The 17,998-nt window shown below is 46.8% G+C and overlaps 1 protein-coding gene across 1 annotated transcript in view; it reads right to left on the bottom strand.

The window, feature by feature from the left end:
- The window catches only part of WWC2 (WW and C2 domain containing 2), a 243,054-nt gene that overhangs the window by 159,394 nt on the left and 65,662 nt on the right, over window positions 1-17,998 (bottom strand). The gene's annotated exons all lie outside the window — the stretch shown is intronic.

Raw genomic sequence — 17,998 nt, 5'->3', positions numbered from 1 at the left:
GCATCACTTGCAATGCCACCCACCTCAGTGTCCTGCACATTCCACTCGGGAAGAAAGTGGTCCTTTTGAAGTTCGCAAATGTTATGCAGTATGCAGCAGGCTGCTACTACATGGGGCATGATTTTTAGGTCCACATCATTCCTCTTCATGAGACAGCGCCAACGTCCTTTTAAACGTCCAAAAGCATTTTCCACAGCCATCCGGGCAGAGCTAAGGCTGTGAGTGTAGGTGACCTTTTCCGTGGACAACTGTACATGTTGTGTATAACCCTTCATTAGCCAATGCTTCAAAGGATATGCCGCATCGCCAATGATGTGTACCGGGACCTCCACGCCATCTACGGTCACCGATTTCTGTTTAAAAAAAAATAAGGTCACTATAATGAGAAGTGGCATAAGGTGTATTCACATGGTGGTCAAGTAGTTTTTAAAAATTTCATGTATTTTATAGCACAATATATATGTTGGCAAATACTTTTGAATATCATGCATTCCGCACCATTTCACACTTCATATTTTGCAAAAGCACATAATAGTGGACATAAAGAGAAAAAGGACCATATATTCTTACCTCTCTAGGGAAAAGCCATCCACCCCGCTTTTCCTCTGCTATGCTGTACAAGTCAGAGTTGGCTAGTACTCTGGCGTCATGTGCCCGTCCAGGCCAGCCTATGAAAACATCTGTAAAACTAAAAAAAAAAAAAAAAAAAATATGAGTATTCGACCCACAAAAAACATAAAATAAATGTAGATATGAAAGAATAATTTGTAAAAATTTACTTACCAGTATCGGTTGTCCACAACAGCTTGAAGAATAATGGATTGCCACCCTTTCCGATTATAATAATCCACAGGGTTTTCATGGGGGGCGATGATGGGAATCCCGTCTATGGCACCAGCACACTGCGGATACCCACGCCTGAGGAAGCCTTGGATGGTTTCATCTAGGCGCTGTCCTTCTGGCAAGGAGATAAAGCGCTGGTACAGGGTATCCACTAATGCCCGCGTCACCTGGTAAATGATCTTGCAGACTGTGCCAATCCCAACACCAAATAGACAGGAGAGTGTGTGGTACTCTCCGGGGGTAGCATACCACCAGAGTGCAATGGCTAATCTCCTGATTGGGGTGATGGGCTTTCGGTAGTTGGTGGTCTGCATCATCAGTGCTGGTGCCAGTAATTCCAAAATATAATAAAAGGTGGCACGCGACATCCGAAAGTGTTCCAGCCACTGCTCCACTTGGAAAGCTTCTACAGTCTGCATGAAAGCTTCTCCATGGTGGCGGTCTCTGGCCCACATTCTTCTATTTCTCATGGTGGTCAATCTCATCATGGTGGTGATGTTGGCTGATATCAGTGCTCTCCTCCTGCGCAAATATTGGCGTCGAAATCTGGCCCTCTCAGCCAAGAATTGCGCTCTCCTCCTCGAACCCTGCACAAGGTGCCACATCATAAAAAGCTGCATCCAATTCTCTGTTGCTGAAATCAACAGAAAGCTGTAAACAGTGAGGACATCGGGAATACCCACATGTGCTCAGTCTTCCATCATTGCTGCAATGCTGTAAGCAGTCCCCGCCCCTCTCTTTTGTTGCCTTTTGTGACCTCATCTTTGTCAGCCCTTAAAAAAGTCAATTTTTAATGACATCTATAGGGAAAAGCAGGGATTACCCGGGTTCAGTGTGAACGGGGCAAACCCGGGAATAACCCGGGTCGAATTGCAGTGTGAACGGGGTCTGAAGCCGAGTTCGACCCGGGATTGACCAGTGTTCAAATTCCAGGGTCAGACCCTGGATTTTGGTGTAAAAGGGGTATAACTCATACTTGCTTACTTTATATTCTTCCAACCCAGGAGAAGCCTGAGGAGAAGAGGCAGGTGGGCGGTGATGGGGGGGGGGGGGGGGGTCAGATTTTTGCGTCATTAAGCCCCACCCTTCGCAGTAAATTGCCGCAAATTACATATTTAAATAGGAGGCAGGGTCAAATGTGATTCTTGTAGAATAACGTCATTAAGCCCCGATCCCTATCAAAGGACTACCGATCTTCACTAGGAAGTGGGCAGGAAGTGGGAGAAGTGCTTACTCTTCTAGGGGTGCGGGGGGGTTACCCGAAAAATTGCAGGCGTGCCAGTTTGTCTCAACGGCGTTGCATGGGCGTGCATAAATTATCCACAGCGATACCATACACAGCCTGAGGCCTCATAGCGTGCGCTGAAATAAGCAATTCCTGAGAGAGGTCTGACCTGCCTTAACTGTGCGTATGGGTCCAATGTTACTCAATGTTACCAATTGTTTAGTTATGTTGCCCTAGTATACAGATGTGAGTAAGGGGAAGTGGGCATCCTTATGTCAGGCTGCGATCGCAATGCAAATGAAATCATTTACATGTCAACGCTGATATTAGCAACTGCGTTGCATGCATATAAGCAGAATAGTGGTCCATGCTGAATCAGGCCCATTGTCCTTGGACAGAGGGGGAGTGTTCTCTTCTCTAGGCATGACACCACCTGGGAAGATGACTGCTCCATCAGTGCCTGAAAGTCCGGGAAGGGGGAGGATACTTACTTCCAGGAACCCTGCTGGGGGTTTGGTACGGGACCCCGACGCACAGAATACTGGGGGGCTCATAATCCCAACACCGGAATCCCGAATGGCTGGAAATACAGACGATTGTAGGTAAGTATCTAACCCTACCCCTAATCGGGATGTAAATGGTCAGGATTCCAGCACCGAGATTCTGAACGCCGGCATCCTGACAGCCGGGATGCAGACTACATCCCCCTGCTGGAATACCTGTTCACCTCTAACATTTGGGCTCCAGGCACAGAAGGGGTAATTCAACTGTTTTCACGCACCCAATCTCATTTCTACAGTGATGGAGTGATAATCAATTATTTGTGCATTTGGGCGCGAGTCAATAGACACCAGTTACTTACTGCGCATGTCGCGCCAAATGCACCAGATTTAGACGCATAAGCCTGTTCAAAACACTGGGTGCGCTGCACCCAGAAGCCAGACTTTTCATGGATTTCTGCTCGCCATGCTAGTAGAGTGCGAGCACATATAATAGATGCCCAATAACTAGCGACCATTGGTACAAACAATTTCATTGATCCCGTCACTTTAGACGGGAGCTACAGGCAATGTGAAACAATTGAATTCCCCACAGAGTGCTCAGATCCCCAGGGGAGCCTCCATTCTATCAAGCTGGAAACCTTTGGCACTCCATGGTAGCAATTTGCTTTCTGTGACCCGAACTCCCCCTGCATCTCTTGAGATCACTCTGATACAGGAACCTACCCTCTAAAGCTCACTGAATGCAGCTGCCAAGAGGAGAGGGGATTCACAGGTAAGTGCATTTTATTTATTTAATACATAAACATTTTGCACATTATGCATTTTGCCATATAAACATCAAGCTCACTGCAGCCCATTATCTGCTTTCTTGACTGCAATGCTACAAATATATTTAAATGTACATTTATCATCACTTGCCTCCTTTACAATTCCGGTGCACAGCTGCGGGTATTTCAACTTGTTTAATGCCACAGTACACAGGGCCTGATTTCGAGCCGTTCGCTATATGCGATCACTCGCACGATGTGTATGCAAATTGCATAGGCAGTGCTGTCGCACAGCAATTCATTAGCACGTCCAGTATTTCTTAGAGAGAGATCACATAGTGTATGCAGACACCCACCAGCCTGTTTTAAGACGTCTACTTGTGCACGTCATGTTCAGGAAGTGTATGCAACCACCGGTACATCATGTAACATCGGACGCTATCGCAGCGCTTGAGGTTGACCATACGCTGCCGCAAGCATTGCGAGCACTTCAGGGTAAAAAAATCCAGGTGATGTGTACTATGATGCTGTCTTATAATTATGCACACCTCTAAAACGCCATTGAGATGCTCAGGCACGCCTGCGTTTGCACCTCCACTCCCCTGTTTTTAATGGCCAGCCCCTGTTACCACCTACAAATGGCTTCCCCTGTCACTCACTCTGCTGGGCTGTCTATGCGCAGCGAGCGAATGCATTGTGAACCTTCGCTAAAGTATGTGCATGCGCACAATACATACACACTGCAAACCATCGGCAGCAGCGAGAGTATGCTTCTTAGCGAATGGGTCTGAATGAGCTCCAGAGTGCATGGCAGCTTTTCAGTATTCCTCATGACGACATGTATCACATCGGGACTGTCCGCCAAAATTGTGACAGTTTTGAGATATGCTACATTGAACACACAATAATAAAATATGACTAGGTATGTACATACAAATAAGAGTGCTTTCCAGATAAAGGAATGTTTAGAGGCATATCTATAAATTATGTCTGTGACCGGACGACCTTGCCTCGCCAGGCAATCACAGATTATTTTTGAACCCACTGGATCTTGCAACAGTACCGCCTGTCACTGACTCTGCCCACTGCGCAATAAGCGTGTAACTTGCTGCCACCACCAAGCTTCTACACCGGCACTTGGAACCGCCTACTTCTGGGTATGTGTGGACACACTGCTGCAACACTTCCTGGATAGTGCCTGCTAACTTCCACTGGTCCCTCACCATGGACCAGTCTCTGCAGGGTAGCTGGCAGAGGGCTTTAGGTTGGAGACACTTGGATCAATCCACAACAGCTGGAGAATGGAACAGTGTTTTGCGCTATTCTGTTGGTCACAGGATACAAGTATATGCATTGTCTTAAAGGCAAGGGGCCAAATGTAATAGGGTAAGAGTTTAGAAAATGTGAGAGTTTAGCAGTAAACTCACATTGGTTGAGTTTTATCATCAAAATGGGAAAACATCTGGATGAGAGTTTAAATTGTGAGAGTTTTTTGAGCCTGAAAAACAAGCTGGTTTGCTCTGCTGCTTTGTTCTCAGACCCTGGCACCTATTCATCAACACTAAAAAAACGTTTTTAAAGGACATTTTCCTTAATTACCGTTATTTTAGTATTCATGAACACACTTAACAGAGGAGAGAACACTGATATCTCCTGGTAAGTCCGCCTGAGTTAATTTCCACACTCCCCGTACATTAGTATGGGGATATGGAAATTATGCTATTCATCAAATTCCGAAAATTATGTGTTTTCGGAATTTGATGGTGTTACTATCCGCCACATTTAGATGGTGTAAGGCTGTAGCAGCGGCATATACTTACCTGGTTTCAGCTGGACAGGTCTTCATCCAGCTCGCTCAGTCGCTCTATCCTCCGGCTCCACAGTGTGTTCGCCCTGCGGCTGCTGCTGCAGACGGGCAGTGTCTCCCTCTGTGTGTTCCTTAGTGACACTTGTAAGTGCTTTTTTAATTGACTGTTTATTTACTATAAACAGTTAAATAAAGAAGCACTTTACAAGTGTCTCCGGTGAACACACAGAGGGGAGACACTTTCCATCTGCAGCAACATGCAGCGTCGGGCAGGACATAGAAAGCATTTTTCCCCCTCTGCCCAGCTCCTGCCGGCAGTAACCATTCCCTGGGGCACAGCTTTAAGCTGCACCTGTTACAGAACACGGAGCCACGGCTGACGGGGAGATGCTGTGTCTGCACCGACTGCGACTCCGTGTTGTGTAACAGGTGCAGTTTAAAGCATGGAGCCACGGCCGGTCCAGACCCATCATCTCCCCGCCGGCCGCGTCCATATCACTTACCCCACATAAGTAACAGCAGGTCGGGGGGGGTCGGTGGTCCGTGGCTGCTACCTGCCAGCCTGGCAGTGGCTGCAGTATTGTATATAACAGGGCAGACCTGTCTGGGAAGGGGAAGGAGGGAAGATGACATATCGTGGATGGAGTGGGCTCTGTGGGAGAGCTGGACACGCCGCCGGGGATCCCAGGCACAGGCAGTGCAGAGCTGAAGGAACGGGGGAGACAAGGACGGCAGAGGATTCAGGTAAGGTATTTTATGAAAAGCTGTCATCGCAAAAATGACAGTTTTTCGGAATAGATAGTTATAGGGAGGAGGAATAATGAATTCCTCCGGTAATTAGGTGGAACTCCATGCGAGTTCTAAACCTAATTACCTCCATATATTTGTTTTAGTAATGATGAATAGACCCCTCTGTTACATATGCAGAGTTTAAGAAGTGTGAGAAAACTCTCACCCTATTACATTTGGCCCAAGACGTTTATTGCTCAAAAGTCTTTCAAAAGACTAAATGCTAAATGATCTCGTTAACGATTTCCCATGAACTCCTGAACACTACCGGACAAACGATATTGTGCAAACACATGAAATGATTGTACAAACGATCAAACGATATAGATGGTCGTTAACGACTGCAAATCCTTAACAATATATTGACTGTCAGCAAACAACCTCGCAATGCATCTTCCATATCCCAGTCTGCTGGCACAAAATGGTGGAGGGGGAGATGTAGTTAGGAAGCTGACGGTCGAAATGCTGACCGCCGGCTTACCGACACTGAAATCCCGGCATGGGACTAAAGATAGGCGTCTAAATACAGATGCCCATCATTAGCCCCACACCGAAATCCCGACATACCGATCATAGGTAAGCCGGGCGTCGGGAACGGATAGCCATGCGGGCTGGGGAGGAGAGGTAGGTTTAGGGTCCCCCGGGGGGACTTAGGGGTAGGCACCCCCCCAGGAGGGTTAGGGTTAGGCTAGGGGAAGGGGGGGTTAGGGTCAGGCCCCCCTCCGAGGAGGTTAGGGCCAGGTACCCCGCCGGGAGGGTTAGGTTTAGGCACCCCTGGGTGAGGTTAGAGTAAAGCATTAGTGGGGGAGGTTAAGGTTAGGCACCCCTAAGGGAGGGTTAGGGTAGTTACTTACCCGTAGACAGGATCTTTATCTGCTAGCCTTTCGGCGTCGGGATTTGAACCACCGTGCTGAGGTCCGGCGGTCATACATACTGATTCCATGGAGGGGATTGGCCAGGAAAAGGGACGACAAATCGTTCATCGTCCATGAAATCATTCCTTGTGCGTACACACAGAACGATGTGTGCCAAATCATTAAAGACAGGTCGTGACTTTCTGCATGTTCAAAAGATCACAGACCAATGACCAGCTGGAGCGTGCATTGGCTAAGTTATCGTGCCTACACACAGATTTTAAACGGTTTGTCGTTCCAATCGGTTGAAAACGGCAATATCGTTTAAAAAAATCGTACCGTGTGTCAGTGGCGTAACTAGGGTATTTGGAGCCCAGGGCAAATTTGAAAAGGAAAAAATGGGCGTGGTCACTTAAAAATGGGGCGTGTCAACATGACACACCCCTTTATTTTCAAACTGAACATTCCTATCCATATGCACCTTAACCCCAGTAGTACCCCCAGTATGCAGTTGTGGTCCCTCTCATGCAGGCCCATAGTAGTGCCCCTTATACAGTATCCCCAGTAGTGGTCCCTCTTATACAGCCCCCAATTAGTTCCCCTTACTCAGTACCCCCAGTAGTGGCCCCCCAAATGCAGTGCTCCACGTAGTGTTCCCCCTTATGCAGTGCCCCCAGTAGCAGTCCCCACAATGCAGTGCGCCTAGTAGCGGTATCCCCTTATGCAGTGCCCTTTTATATGGTGCCCCCAGCAGTAGTCCCCCCCCATGCAGTTTTCCCAGTAGTGGTCCCCTTATGCAGGCACCCTGTAGTGATCCCCCCTATCTAGTACCCCCTGTAGTGGTCCCCTCAGTGCCCCTAGCAGTAAGCCCCTTATATAGTGCCCCCAGCAGTAGTGTCCCCCCCTCCCATGCAGTGCCCCCAGTAGTGGTCCCCCTGATGCAGGCTCCCAGTAGTGACCCCCCCCCCTATCCAGTGGTCCCTGTAGTGGCCCTTCCTATTATTGCCCCCATTAGTGGTCCCCCGAGTGCAGTGCCTCTAGTAATACTAGGCCCCTTTTAGAATGCCCCCAGTGGTAGTCCCCCCCCCCAGGTAGTAGTCTCCAGTAGAGTAGCCCCCCCCCAGTAGAGGTCCTCCCAATGGCACCCCCAGTAGATGTCCCCCCCAGTAGTAGCCAAGCCCTCCCCCGTTGTGCAGATAGGTAAGGTTTAAAAATAAATAAATATATATAAAAATATACTTACCTGATTCCACGCTGCTCCTGTCCGCGAAGCCGATGCCGCTCCCGCCCTCCAGTCCGCCCGGGCTGGCGCGCTCAGCATTATGGGACTGACGTCATGACATCAGTCCCATTACCCACTGCAGGAGCCGGACGGAAGTCCGGCTCTTGCAGTGGGTGCTGCAGCAGTCAATGAGAGTCTATCTGACTCTCATTGGCTGCTGTTTAACACACGCATCGCCGCCAGCGCTGGCGGCGATGCGTGTGTTATGCACAGCCTGAGCCCACTTCCTGGCGCTATTGGGCAAGCGCTCAGGGGGAGGGAACGGGCTCAGGCGTGCAGCACAGGACCGGCGCTGGAAGCCTAGCGCCGGTCCTGTGCAAATGTGTAGCGCTGACCGCACTCATTGCGGTCGGCGTTACACTGGCTATCTAGGGCGGGCCGGCCGGTACCGTGGCCGGCGGCGCCCCCCCGCACCGCCGGTCCAACGGCGCCCAGGGCACGAACCCCGCTCGCCCTGCCCTAGTTACGCCACTGCCGTGTGTAGCCACCTTTAGTCTCGTCGCTAAAGGTGCTAGGGACCATTCACAGCATACAAATGTAACAGAAGTATTCTCCTCTCAGAGACAGAGGATATCTGCATTCAGAGCTCACAGGCCCCATTTTCATAGCAAGAGCACACAATACAACAGGTTACGGCCCTGCCACACCCCTTCTAGGGCACCTATCTCACAAAATATAAATAAATAAATCTTACATTTCACCAAACTGGTAAATTTAATCTTTTCAAATATCTATGCATCAAACCAGTTTGGCAAATCTCTCTGCCAACCCGCCGTTGTGCCGACACAGCGGACGATCAGGTAAGCTATACACACTTACCTATCGGCCACTCGACGTGTCAGAGCTGACAACTGGGTGGACATTTGAATCAATGTTCATTTTGACAAGTTTTTAAATGTAGTTTTATTCTTAAGGTGCGTATCCACTAGCAGACTGTAAAACGATTACGACAGTGTAATCGTGCATTAGTCTCACAGTCTGTGCTGTGCCTACACTGAAAGATCAGTCGTTCAATATAGGCACCCTCCCTCATGCCCGAACATGGCAAATCTGTCGTTATCGGCAGATTGACCAGCATGTTCCGGCGATGATAGATGTAAAAAACGACTAGCGGGAGCAAGCATCACTGGTCGTTTTCGACATTAAACCGCCCGATTTGTGCCCGATTAAATGATAACAATGTCATTATCGTTCAATTGCTCTGTTTAATCGGGCAGTGGACAACCGCCTTTAAATCGCTTATTTAAAATTTTAGTTTCTCTGTTTTTGCTTTCATTTAGTCAAGACTTAGTCAGTTTGCCTCATTTTAGTAAATTTTTTAATCATAATTTTTGCAGTTTAATGATACTGTAATGGATATTACTCACACTTACCGACTTTCAGCAGGGAAGGAGGGGGGGGGGGCTGCCTTTCCGAGGGGCCGGGAGCGGCATCCAATTTTCAGGAGGCTCCCGGCTGAATCGAGAGGGTAGGCAACTATGGTTTTACTCAATAACTTTTCTCTAAAACTTGTAGTCAGCAAACCTTTAACTATGTGTTTAGTAATCTAGGCTCAGTAGACTAAGTGAGAATGTGTTAAATACTGACATATCGTAGTACTCCTCCCATATATCATATACAAATGAATGGCTCAAGTTTGTTAGAACAAGTGCAATACACAATCATATTTCCTTCACACAGGACATATTTATTTTCTGCAAACATCTAGAACACATACTTGTTCTTTAAAAATTTAAAATTACCCTACTTCAAAATAGAAAGTAGTGTATGTAGTATCAGTGTTAATTTTGACAAGGAATTTAAATTTAGTTTTAAGCCGCATACACACTAGACGATTCTTATGAATGATAATGATATCGTTCAACTACATATTGTTCAGTGTGTATGCTGGGAACGACCAACGATGCACGCTCCCCCGGGTCGTTAATGATGTCTTTTGCCGTCCGTACATGCAGGCCAATCTGACAGTATCATCAAGAATTGCCTGTTCAGAGATGTGGCAGGATGACTTCACTGAAAGATATCTTTAAAGATATCTTCCAGTGTGCAGACCCAATATTGATTTCCTGCACTACAGAAAGTTCAAGGGAAATCTTTCATCAATATCGTTCATACAGCACATCGTCTAGTGTGTATGCGGCTTTAGTAGTTTCTTTTAGTCGCTTATTTACAATTGAACACAGATTTAGTTTTCGTTATTAAAAGGTTTATATTATCGTAACAATTTAGTCCACAAAAAAAAATACAAAATCTTAGTCAACAAAATTAACACCGATTTGAATTTGCCCACCCAGCTGAGATGTAAATCACCAGCGGTCCCTGCAGCATGCGTATGGGCGGTCGGCTGACAGACATGCAGATATATCAGCCACCTGCTATGCCGGATGCGATATGTCTGTGTACGACGTCATTCACAGACATATCGGGGGTACACACCCGCTGACCGCTCTCAATACATCAGCCGTTCGATTGCCCAGTGTGTACCAGCCAGGGCCGTAGAGAGCTGCCCTGCCCCCATTACTATCGTAAAACCACAAAACTTTGCAGCACCACATGCTGGGGAGGGGGCGCTGTGAGTCCCTCAGCTTGGCGCGTATCCAAGGGGCATGAACAGTGTGATTGCGCCCCGCCACAAGCAGATGGAGGATAGTGTGCTGGGCTGCTGACAGGTAAGATGGAGGAGGGGTGGCGTTGGACTCGGGCCCCCGCTGGACTCCTCCCACAAGCCCAGGCTGGTGTAATTAGTACCCGCCCCCCCCTCCCTCCCTCTCGGCTTCCCTGGTACCAGCTTTAGAGAACTTCCAAAACACAGGAGTAACCCCTAGAGCAAAATTCAAAGAAAGTGTTTATACACAAAGGTTTGGCCATTTCATTTCACACTAAACCTTTTCTAGGTTTACATTCATGCAAGTGCATAGTCCCTACATTTAAATATACGTTTCCCAAACATGGCGATTCTACAACTGCACACAGGGCCTGATTCAGACCCGGTCGCAAGCGCTGAGTGCTCGCAACCGGGTCGATGGTGGCCCAGAGCGCATGCACGAGACCCGGATAGCGACGGGCAATCTGTCGCTCCGGATCTCGCACCAAAGAGGGCGTGCTGTCGATGTTGAGTGACAGCACGCCCCCTTTGGTGGGCGGGCCAGGGGGGTGGCCGCCCAGATGGAGGGGTTCTCATGAGATGATGAAGTGATGTCAGTGGGAGAGCTTTCGACTCTGTTAGAGCTGAAAGCTCTCTGGGGCTTGCGGCCACGAGACCCTACCACAAGGGTCTCGTCGCAAGCCCAATGGCCGCAATGGTCTTGACCATCGTGACCATCATCCTGGCCGCTCGCATTAGCTGTGGGTGGCAACAGCTGCTCCATTAAAAATAAAAAAAGACGCCCTGATTCAGAGCGAGCGCTCTGTCAGAGCGTCCGGCTCTGAATCAGGGCCACAGTGCAATAAATATAACATGTTAAAACACATTTACAGTACGGGATGCAGTCGGGATTAGGGGGAAGTGTTAGAGTAAGGAGTTAGGGTTAGGCACCGGGGAGGGAGGGTAAGGGGTTAAGTTAGCAGTATTTACCTTTAGGTGTCGGAATTGTAACCTGGTCGGGATACCGGCGTCGCTGACTGCCGGGATCCCGAGTGCCGGCATCCCATACCCAACCCTTACAGTACATGGCACCTAACGCCAATATGAAAATGACACTGCAAAACAAGGAATTGACCCTCTCATTGCCACAGCCACCATCTTTGTCAAGTGGACACATCTCCGGCCACAATCAAGTTCTACACTCGATAATTATTACTTTCATATCGCTGCTTATTGCAGCAATATGAAATGAAAAATTCCAGGAATGTATTAAGTACCAAGTATCAGTAAGGGACAGGGGTTCTAAAAGGAGCATGATGAATTTCTACAAAATATTTTTTAAACTCTCAGCGAGTTTAAAACATAATTATCACTAGTGATAGTTATTTAATGATGAATAGGCCCCCAAATATTGATTTGATTTAGATTTTTCTTCTGTGCATTTTCCTAATTGATAAAAAGAAACCATTAATACTTCTATTTTTGAAAGCATTCTTACTGTGCAGCATTTTTTCCACACCTGCCTAACACTTTTGTACAGTACTGTATATATTATATAAGTACAAGTTCTTTGTAAGCCATTCTTGAAAAAGGTTCGACACGAACCGAAACGTCGACTTGGAATTGTGTCCATTCAATGTTCTAATTCAACAATAAAGCTATATTTGCAACAATATAATTGTATGCTGGGTGGTGAGTGCTCTAGTACATCTTGTTGGACGAAGATTGATATATACTGGATCTTAAAGATTTTGGTGGTACCCCTGTTTTAAATATTGGAGGACACGATAAGTATTCTCTAAGCCTGCACCCGCTGTTATTTTTATGGTGGATAAAATTTAATTCTAATGAGAGGATTTTCTACTACCATGCGGACAATATGACTTTGACAATTCGCCACTATACAAACACATGTTTAGTGGAATAATTAATTTTAGGTAGCTATGGTATAATATATCGATCTTCTTAGTGGTTTTATATGATTGGATTCAGGCTGACGGGGGATTATATATATATATATATATATATATATATATATTAATTTTCTCCTTTGTGTATAACCATTTGCTCCCAAATTTTGCTAGAGTGGTATTTATGAATTATGGCTCATGGGATTGCACGGTTTGATGATAATTCCATAAGTGAAGCAGAGAACATACAAGTTAGCCTCACGGATGATGAGGTTGATAACATTTTGTTTAATCAACTTGAGTTTGACCAGTTACACTCTCAGACCCTTACTGGTGTATTCCATAAGATGAATAAACTAAAAAAAGTGAGATAGACTTAATCTTGCATGGACAGTTTCTGTCCGAATACTATAGAAATAAACAGATACCACGTGGGTTTAGGATCATAAACACGCCCACCATTGGGCGCAGGAATCCGAATATCTGTGTCAAATGGTGTGGCGTGCTGAATAAATGTTCCTTGGATTTATTGGATTTAGTCACTCAGGAAGTAAGGTCTGCGTTACAGAAATTGCGGGCAGAACTTAAATCTTTTGAACGAGATCTCACGCCGGTCCTCACTGCAGATAAATCTGAGGACTGGATACAACTACCGTATATACTCGAGTATAAGCCGGGTTTTCAGCACATTTTTTGTGCTGAAAAAGTACCCCCTCGGCTTATACTCGAGTGAAGTGTAGCGCTGACTGGACGGAGTTCAGTCAGCGCTACACAGCACAAACACACAACCGCCGGAGCCGGCAGCTGCGTGTTTGCTGTAATCAGCAGCCGCTGAGAGTCTGTCAGACTCTCAGCAGCTGCTGCTGCTGCTCCCACTGCGGGAGCCATCTTCCGGCTCCCGCAGTGGGTAATGGGAGACACGTCGTCATGACGACGTCTCTCCCATGCAAAGCGCCCGGAGGAGCAGATAGCGGCGGGACCAGGAGCGGGAGTTTCAGGTAAGGAATTTTTTTTTTTTAATTCTTATCACATCTCTCTCTACTGGGGGGGGGGGGGACTACAGGGGGCGATTACTACAGGGGGCACTACCAGGGGGCCATTACTACAGGGGGCACTAAAAGGGGGGATTTCGACTGGGGGAACTACCAGGGGAGGATTACTACAGGGGGCACTAAAAGGGGGAATTACCACTGGGGGTACTACCAGGGGGGGATTACTACAGGGGGCACTACCAGGGGGGATTACTACAGGGGGAACTACCAGGGGGGCATTACTACTGGAGGCACTGAAAGGGGGGATTACCACTGGAGGCACTGAAAGGGGGGGATTACCACTGGGTGCACTACCAGGAGGGATTACTACTGGGGGCACAACCAGGGGGAATTACTACTGGGGGCACAACCAGCTGCTGCCATTTCCCACACTAGGCTTATACTCGAGTCAACAAGTTTGCCCAGTTTTTTGGGGTAAAAGTAGGTACCTCGGCTTATATTTGGGTCGGCTTATACTCAAGTATATACGGTAATTCAATTGCAGGTAGATAAATATAAGGCTGACGATCTCGTTCAAGAGAAGTAAATTGGAGAGTGTAGCGCAGGATTATCAGAGACATAATATATATCGATGGCTTTTGGGTGATGATAGATCGACACGCCCAAATGAGGGAGTGAGACAAAGACTATTTTACAGAGCGAACCGATTTGATAACTATACATCCAACTCATCCTCTGAAACTGACACTACCGATAACCTCCCTCCCTCAGGTTCCTCTTTTTTAGGCTCCAACACAAGATCCCAAGTAGAAGGTTCAAATAGAGAACCCGGAGTCCGCATCCGCGGAGTGAGGGTACCAAGGGGAAGGCCAAGAGGATGGAAAGGGGAAAGGAATTGATTTTTAATTTAACCTTGCATGTACTGACAGATGCAGAAAATACTCTACTCTCTAAGGGGCTATCATTTATCCCTACCCATAAAGCTGATTAATTTCAGTGGTCAGTGGATTTACTTAAGATTGGTCGTAAACTTAGAGAGAATATTTCGACAATAAACAGGACTGTAAAGTGAGTAAAGAAATGTGTAAATTTAAAAATAAAAAAGTACTTTTGATCCCAACTCGTCCAACGCAAGTTTAAAAACCTTCTTAAGGTTGGTAAACACTGATTGAAATCAGGACTGGCTCCAGGGTTCGGAGCACCCTGTGCCGGCTCTCTCTAGTGCGCCCCTACATCGCGACCGAAAATGGGGGCGTGGCCCAATTTCTATAGGCCATGCCTCCTATGTGAAGTTATTTGGAGGTGTGCCCGCATGGCACGCCTCCAAACAACGTCAGGGTGGGGGGGAGCCTCACTTGCTGGGCTTCCCCCAGCCCTCTCCCATCACTGAATGGATGCCGCGTGCATGCACGCAGCATCCATTCAGACCCCAGGGTCCTGTGCACCACCGCCGATTTGACCACCCGCGGGCCACTTCGGCCCACAGGTGGAACAGTGAGACAGTACTGTCGCGCTGAAATCAGGATGTTGGGGAGGGGTGCACCCTCTATCGGTGGCGCCCCTGTTCAACCGCACTGGTCGAACACCCCTAGAGCCGGCCCTGATTGGAATGATAGTTTCATACTATATAATAAAAGGTTTGAGAATTTGACTGTGGCTGAGAAAACAGCTTTAAAGGACATATGCAGTAATACCGCTTTGGTCATAAGGAATGCTGATAAAGGGGGCACGATAATCATAGAAGACTTTGCTTCCTCTGACAAAGCAGTAAGGAGACAATTGTCAGATCACTCCACCTATTTGAAGGTAGACTTTAATCCTGTGGTAAGGGTTAAGAAAGAGGTGGATGACCACATAAATCTCACAGGTGTGAATGGTTGGATTGAGGAGGAGGGTTGTCGCATTTTTGATGGTTGAATTTTCAATTTACACCATTTTATACACATTACCGAAAATCCACAAGACGTTAGTGGATCCACCAGGGAGGCACATAATATCGGCCCAGGGCTCTGTATTGCATCCTGTGGCCCAATTTTTAGATTTTCATTTTCAACCGATTGTCAAGAATGTGACCACCTACCTCCGGGATACTGGCCACTTATTGTCTAACTTAAGGATGTTGACTGACCTCCCATCTGACTATATATTGGCAACACGATGTTTGTTCTCTGTATACTGTGATCCCACATATACAGGGTATTGAGGCAGTTGAAAGAGCACTGTGTGAAGGACCATATAGTGGACCCCCAATACAATTTATGCTGGAACTGTTGAAGGTATAGTCATTTCTTGTATCAAGGGGATTATTATATCCAAACAACCGGTACGGCGATGGGGTCGAATTTGGTTCCGGCCTATTCTAATATTTATATGTAACAATATGAAAAAGAACATAAACCGAGCAAATTTGGTGAACAAATTTTCTATTACAAAAGATATATATATAGACAATGTCTTTTTAATTTGGTTAGGTGACGAGGAGTCTTAACACCATGGTTTTGAGCCTAAATAGCCTTCCTAGCCCAATACGGTTTACCTCAGCCTTAAGTTGCAAATCCACAAATTTTCTTGATCTTACGTTATTTAAAAGTAACTTTGGGTTGGAATTTACTCTATTCAGGAAACCTACTGACAGAAACACCCTTTTATGGGCAAGAAGTCACCATCCAAATTCACTAAAATCGAATTTACCCATCTCGCAATTTCTACGCATTTTACGGAACAACTCTGATCGTCAGTTGGCTGAAGTACAAATAGAAGAATGCTGTGAGAGGTTAGAGGTTACAAGGACCAAGTGATTAGAAATAGCCTTACAAATGCAAGGAAACGCTTTGCAGAGAGGCAACCCCTGATCAATAGGGAATTGGAGGATGGTACAAGACTCATTTTGAATAGTAGGTGTGATACCAATCTTTCAGTGGTTCAAAGATCAATTAAGAAGAATTGGCCTGTGTTGACCACTGACCAGGCATTCAGGAAACTTGGGACAGCACCACCACTTCTAAGCATAAATAAAAGGTCAAAATATGCATCAAAGGGGTAAGCCTGAAGATAACTGGTTATCCAAGAAGAAAGGATGTTATAAATGACTACGGTGCACCGCATGTAGATCTATGCTGACTGGTACATTCTTCAGCCACCCGCATAGTGGTAAGAAAGTTTTCCTTCGTAAGCACTTGACGTGCCAGTTAGACCATGTTGTATACTTTCTTACCTGCCCATGCGGATTAATGTATGTTGGCAAGACGGTGAGGACGTTCTGTGAATAGATGAACCAGCATCTGTCATCTATTCGTCGGGTATATTCTACTGGATCTTCTGATAAGCTTGTGGCGGTACATTTCCTAAAGAATGGGACACCCAATTCCTACCTTAAGGTGCATGATATTCGATTGGATTCCACCCTAGGAAAGAGGTGGTGATCGAGGATTGATCTTATCGAAATGTGAGGCTAAGTGGATACACCGCCTGGAGACTGTTGCCCCTAAAAGGGCTAAATGAACTTAATTAATTGTCTATGTTTATTTAAATTCAGAGGCTAGGATGGTGGCTCCCATGGTGTAATGAGTCGGCACTTTAAAAGCGAGTAAAATCTTTATACGGTATATACACACTAATTAAGAATGCTTAGCGTTAAAAATATTAATGTTTAGCCTGGATTAAAAGCGTTTTTCACTGTATATGCTTTTTATATAATATATTAATGTTGGTTATGTGATGTATGTGCATCATATGGACTGTATACTAAGGACTGGGGGACTGCTGATTGGTGACTCTAGTGATGGTGTTTAGTACCAGAGATGCAAATAGGGCTCTAGTGATAGTGCTTGCATTCCACTAGCCCATGCCTTCCAGGGTGCGGACAGGATAAATTACGCACATCCACTCCGGATACTTCCGGGCCTTTGACTTCCGGTAGCGGGTCTGCTGATGGCCAATAGCCACGGCTATAGTCTATGATAAGATCTGAATCCCCGGGCAAGATATGAGGTGAGTAAACTGGTTTAATCGCTTGTGAGGCAAGTGCCCCTTTAGTTAGTTTTCTTTTTAGTATAAGTGAGATTATGGAATTCTTTCTAATTAGTGTGATGTCACTTCTGGTGGCGTCCCACGTGCAAGGCTAAAACATATTGGCCCCGATTAAGACCTGCTCGCTGCCGCAGGCAGCTCGCAGGGTCTGGGGTGTCCACCCACAGCTTGTGCGAGCGAGCTGGAGACCGTCACGATTATCGCGACCATCGGGCTTGCGACGAGACCCAGTGGTAGAGTCTCGGCTTCCGCAAGCCCGAGTGGACTCCCTGCTCTAATAGAGCAGGAAGTCCACTACTGACATCACTAGTGATGTCAGTAGGTCCTCCCACAAACGCCAGGCGTCCCTAAGGGAACGCCTGCGTTTGTGCAGCCACCCCCCCTACAATACGGGGCGAGCTCTCAGCCCCCAA

This window comes from Taudactylus pleione, unplaced genomic scaffold (genome assembly GCF_031769625.1).
Source record: "Taudactylus pleione unplaced genomic scaffold, aTauple2 ptg000408l, whole genome shotgun sequence".
Taxonomy (NCBI): domain Eukaryota; kingdom Metazoa; phylum Chordata; class Amphibia; order Anura; family Myobatrachidae; genus Taudactylus; species Taudactylus pleione.
Note: the sequence above shows the minus strand (reverse complement) of the source record. Positions and strands in the feature narration are given on the sequence as shown.